The following is a 6226-nucleotide window of genomic DNA, read 5'->3' as shown; positions in this document are numbered from 1 at the left end:
ATTTGTGACATAATTTTTACTCAAAACTGTCTTCAAATCAATTTCGATACTTTTTATAAATGATTTATAGTATATATGTTAATATAAGTGTCATGTTCATATATTTCTTTCTCATTTAACAATTTGTCATTGAAATAGAAAAAAAAAACAAATCCGGATACAACATTTCATAATTATAATTTAGTATGATCGTAAATCAAAAATTATCTAATATACATCAAAAACTTTAACAGTTTATTTCAAATTATATTCTAGTAATTTCTATTTTTTAATATTAATATATTTTTTTTTTAATTTAGGTCACAACTCCCAATGTTTTGCTCTCCATCCCAACGTTTAACGAAGTAGGTGTTGGCAATATAAGTAAATCATTGGTGACAGTGCTGACTTTTCGACTTTCAACACTACACTTCCACATAATCTCGTCAAACTGTATAGATTTCCTATTTATTTAAATGGTCAATTGAAAATTATAATTTCATACTTATTTGTCACATTTAAAGTACATAAAAAGAATACATATGCTAGATAAATTCTTCATACATATGTATGCTGTGATTGTGATGAAACGATTAAAGCTGTTGATTTTTCTCATTGCGTACATTGATGTGAATTTCAGCAATAACCTGTACGGATCAGTTGTAGATATTCCTATGGGCACAATTGCACTTCTTTGATAACAGCCTCGATTCTTTAAGAACCACTAACACGAAAACTATACTTTTGAAATAACTTTAATAAAGACAACATACAGTAGTTGTTCTTGTTTATATTTCGATATTTCAGTTTCACACAGGAGCTCTTTGTCAGTTAATCACACTTCAAATCCCGCATCCTAGCTGTCAATACTTTTATTTTAGCAATGCGCCAGGTTATGATTTTCTAAGACTTTTACACTAATACTTAAGATATGTACTTGATATTATAGTCTTAGAAAACATGGTTCCTTTATTAGTTGGTACTGGCTTTCAGAAGCTGCAAGTACTTTCCGGGTTACTTTGACAACTTGTGTTTTTGTTGGCTCCGTGCCGATCGAATAGCTTGTCTTGTTTAATGTTGTGCTGTGACACCATTGACTAAAACTATGTTAAGGAAGGGTATGTCAAAGGAGAGTCTGATCGCTAATAAGGCCTGTCACTATTCGAATCAATATTATGTTGTATTCAGTGTTGGGCGATTGCTGTCTCTTATGGGTTTTTTAAATTCACTTTTTTTAATACGTTAGTTTTCTCATTCAATCGTTTCACAAGTTGATATGTCCGGATATTTCTTTAGTTCATAGCTATATGTTAATTATGCGGCCTAGGTTTTGCTTTATGTTGAAGTCAGTACGTTGATCGTTGATCCATAATTGTGGCACTGGCAATCTTGCCATACCTCCTTATTTTTTATATAGAATTCAGCAAGTAAATACAAAACTTCTTGTTCGTATATAGTTCTATAAATATAATGTCCAAATCGTTTGCTATTGAAACTGATTTTTTTATCGGAGTATTTTCTATTATAATAATGAACGTTAAATACAAAACGTTTTAACTTAGTTAAAAGCAAACGATATGGACCTACGATTGCTTATATCATAGGACTAGATCGGATAGTTTATACCAATAAAGTTAAGATGATACTTTTTCATATCATTAGTAGTAAATACAAATATACTAAATATAAAATTTGTTTAGATAAAACCTACCTTACAATGTCTCTCGTTATACTTTGTTTACTGGTAATTAATGACAATACTTATACACTTATTACCTGGTCATAACACTAGAAGATCAACCATTAATAAGTGGTTCCGTGTAATGATGCATCGATCAGAAACTAAATGTCAAATTAGAGTGCATTCGTCATTTCAATTCTTTAATTGTTTTACAGGATAAATCTTGTCATATCTTTTTTTCTCTCTTTTTGTTGTCACACCTATTACCGTGAATACAATACAACGTATATATACAGAACGTTTAAAGATACCATTGCAGTACTATTTTCTGAGGTGATGTTATATTGTTGGTTTTTTTTTTTGTAAACTAGTACACACATTGTAATTTGTTGATAAAGTACATTCAAACAGTTATTCATTTTCATATGTACATGTATTGATCGAGATTCTTACTAGCTCGATTGTTAAGATTTATAAACACGGAGATGTTGTGGGAGTGAAAATGAGACAGCTACCCAACAATGACAAACAGACGAGGGTGTAATATGGGTCAGCGTCGTACGGGCTTTATTCGTCAATGATTACAAGTTTAAACTTATACCGTACTGCAAGCTAAAACACCCCGGTGTGACAATATGTGAAAGCCGATATTTATCTAGAGAAGGACAGTTATAAATGTATTGCTCTTTATATCAAATCAGATTATTTATAAGACTTGTCAAATCTGCACAAAACACACCAAAAAAAAACTAAAATTAAACAACACAATGTACATGAACCGACGGGAGAGTCTCCTTTGTACTGAAAACTAGTTCAAATATAAAAATAAGAAGATGTGGCATTGATTGCAAATGAGAGACAATTCTCCAGGAGAGATCAATGGACACAAAAAATTAACAACAGATGACCGATCTCCAATTGGTGCGATTTCGTATATTTATACAATAAAAATGGAGTCTTTCTTCTATTGCTACATGTACAACGTTGACATGCAGACATGATGTAGGATTGAACAAGTTCAATTAATTTCGTGAGACCTACACTGTGTCCATATTAATTTCATGAGACCTACACTATGTCCATATTAATTTCACGTTTAAACACGGTAAATGACAACTCGTTCATGCAGTCTTAATTCGAAAAAGAGTTCGCAAGGGCTAACTTACATTATGATATATTTTCAATGGAATTTTCAAGCGCATCTTAAATGGCACCACATGTAAAAATGATGTGGGCATGCAAAAAAATAACGTATTATAAAACCACTAAATGTTTTAAAGAAAACATCATATTCTTTCATTGATGATGTGGGAGGGCTTTATTGTGTTAAATATTGTGGCTAATAGCTTTTTTCCAAGAATTAGATATATCGTCAATTTGGTAGAAAATTTGTGAATCGTTTTCGGCTTAAAAATGATAAATGAAATATTTAAAATGTCACAGACAGTAAGGATGAAAATTAATGAGTTTATCGTGTTTATTTTTTTTCAATTTTTCATCAGCATTGAATTTGTCTTGACACTTTTAAAAGTAATTTTCGCTTCTTCCCTTTGGATATGAACAAACTAAGTTAATGACCCTGAATTATACAATATATTCTATTACACATTTCATAGTTGAACTTAATTCTAGGAATATATGTCATTTTCTTTTAATTTAACATAGACAACCTTGAGAAACTTTTTTATTATATCTTAACCAGCGAATACTAAATTAATGTAATAAAACATAAATAAGTACACTTCTTTTATTTAAAACAATATTTAGCCAAGATATTTCTAATAGTTAAAATCTGTAATCAAACATATACATTTTTTTTTAATTTACAAGTTAATAAATTAATTTTCGTACGTATTGTTATCGTCGTATTTGCTTAGCAAAATCGTATTCCCTTATCCTTCTACGGGGCTCAGTTGGACAATCATGACGAACATAAAAGTTTTTAAAAACTATCATACTATGTTATATAAAATGGCAGTCCCTCCCCAGGAATTTGCAACTAACAAAGATTTTCTAGCTACATCATAGTAAATGGCCTCCGGATAGTTTAAACCATCACTTTGTCGGAGAATAACCTTTCTTCTTTTCCCATCACGACTGATAGAGACGACATTGTGAGATTCGTAGCCGACGACAAAAATATCCCCAGTAGTCAAAACAGAAATGGTACAGGGTGATGCTAAAATGTCGTCATTAAATTGCCAATTTGGGCGACCTTCTAAATCACAACAATTAACCACGCCCCAAAAGTTGCCTGTATAGTATATCCGGTCTTTGTCAACGGTACAGTAGCAGCCTTTTTCAATGAGAACGTCTACTTCGATAGTTCTTATTCTCATACCAAACAGATTGAGAACTTCTATTCCTTTCTGAAAAACGACTACATATAACTTTCCATCCGAGTACGAGACACCCCAACAGCTTTTTCCAAATTTAATGTCATGGCAAAGCGTGTGCTCGGTAGTGTCAAAAATCTGAAGGGTTCGGTACTTTCCGAATGTAACAGCATACATTTCCGGTTTGATGACGGTTATGTCGAACGGGGTATATTGTAACTTGACTTCTTTGTCAAAAGAACCAGTTTGGTGGTGCAATATTAATCTATTGTTTCCCTGGTCGACGAACATTAACTTTCCATTCGGTAATATCGCACAACTTTTAATCCACAGATCTTCTATGCCTCTCTGTATTTGTAGATTTTTCTTCATCATCCATTTAGATTCCATTTCCATGGATTTTATTCACCAAGTTACGGAGTTAAAAGACTGGACAGTGGTTTAAGTTTCTGCACAGCAAGTCATTATTCTCCTTTTTTTAACCAATCATATCATGTCGTTGATACCTTTAAAATATAGTTATGATATACATATTGTTACTAATGTATATAACAGTGGATCCGGTTCATGTTTTGCCCATCTTTCTCGTTGTTAAAGGCTGTACAGTTGCCCATTATTGCTTAGCTTTACTTTATTTGAAGTGTGGTGGATATTTGTCTACTTTGCAATCACACGTCTCTTTTTTTTTATAATGATAGAAATTTCAACGAGACTACAACTACAAAGGAAAAACGACAAAACCAAGACAAGAAACGGGGGGGGGGGGGGGGGGGGCGGAAAGACAAACACCGGAGTCACAAAACATTAAATAAAGATTCCTACTGAACAGTACTTTGCGCAGTAATGTATTTTTCTGAACTAAATTATTTTCATAGTACCTTTAAATTTTCGTTGAATTCTCTGATATTACAAGAATAAATGAAAAAAGTGGGAGTGTATATAGTATTAATAAATACTAGTTTCCATATCTTTGATCCTGATTTCTTGCAATTAAATCTTGTGTAGTCCTTGTATTTTTTTGGTTCACTTTTTGATTAGACTGAGGTGACGAAGACAATCCATTAAGTTGTGTCTACTGTTGTTCTCTTTTTGTCTTTTGTTGTGTTATTGCTGTTGTTGGGTCTTGTCTTATTATCGTAATTTCAAAGCAGTTGAATTTCGTAATATCATTTAAGTATTGTAATTGAAGTGTAAAATCATGACATAATTTTTTTAAAATTTTACTCTTGAATGAAACCACGAAATAAAAAAAAACTAGCCTTAGAAGAAAAATACTGTTTTTAGAATTATTACGGATGATACCTTGATAGAGGTATGCTGATTTGTAATCCAAGTAATTATATGCAAATTATCAATAATAAAAGAAATTTTACCTGTTCTAAAGAATATTCGTCTTTGAAAGAATTAAAAGTAAACATTTAAAAAACAAATATCGAATGACACGTTTGCGATTTAAAATTACACATAAAGGGCATGTAGATCCAGAAACAATGAATTATTTTCACGCTTTGGTTCCCTTAACGGTTTAACATTTGATCAGTGTAAATAAAAATATTTAGTGTGCAAAGAATTTTTAACCTGGTGACAATTTATCCTCGAACCCGCTTTCACGTCGATATGCAGCTGCTGTACTTCGCAGTTATGTGAAATATGATCATTCATGATTATGTTTGCGTGGTGTTTTCGTCACATACTAGTTTGGGATACTAGAACGCAGAAAATGTAGATCGCCAGAGTTTAAATAATGATGAAAATTTTTGTCCTGCATTTTTTTTAGCTGTAATCTCTGTCCTGCCTTTTTATTTTTCACTCCGTTCCGTCCTGCCTTTTTTTTTTTTTTTTTTTTTTTTTTTATAGTTTATCCTGATTTTTTTTACCGAAATTTTCGTCCTGACTTTTTTGTTTGCAAGTGTCTCATCCTGCCTTTTTTTTACTCAAAACTCCTATTTTTTTTAAATTTCATCCTAGCCCCTAGCATGGATGGAGGCGATTACATACGGACACATAAAACACATCAGCTTCCATTTCTACATTTTAATCAGACCAAGATGACGTCACAAACATAGATGAGGGTCTGGATGGGGGGGGGGTCTGTTATTCTGTAAACATTTAATTTTAACCCCTTTTTTCTCTAATCTTTAAAAAAATAACCCCTTTTTTCTCTAATCTTCCAAAAATTAACCCCTTTTTTCTCTAATCTTCATTTTTTTGCCCGTTATTCTCTAATCTT

At 31.9% G+C, this 6226-nt stretch overlaps 1 long non-coding RNA gene across 1 annotated transcript; it reads right to left on the bottom strand.

Annotated features, from left to right (window-relative positions):
* Positions 1 to 3393: 3393 nt before the first annotated feature.
* On the bottom strand, positions 3394 to 5482 carry LOC143046589 (uncharacterized). Its single transcript, XR_012969169.1, has 2 exons — positions 5370 to 5482; positions 3394 to 4502 (listed from the first exon to the last, which is right to left on the bottom strand). It is a non-coding gene; the product is annotated as an uncharacterized LOC143046589 (long non-coding RNA).
* Positions 5483 to 6226: the final 744 nt, after the last annotated feature.

This window comes from Mytilus galloprovincialis, chromosome 9, assembly GCF_965363235.1.
Source record: "Mytilus galloprovincialis chromosome 9, xbMytGall1.hap1.1, whole genome shotgun sequence".
Lineage (NCBI taxonomy): Eukaryota > Metazoa > Mollusca > Bivalvia > Mytilida > Mytilidae > Mytilus > Mytilus galloprovincialis.
The sequence above is the reverse complement of the archived record's forward strand: the minus strand, read 5'-3'. Positions and strand labels throughout refer to the sequence as shown.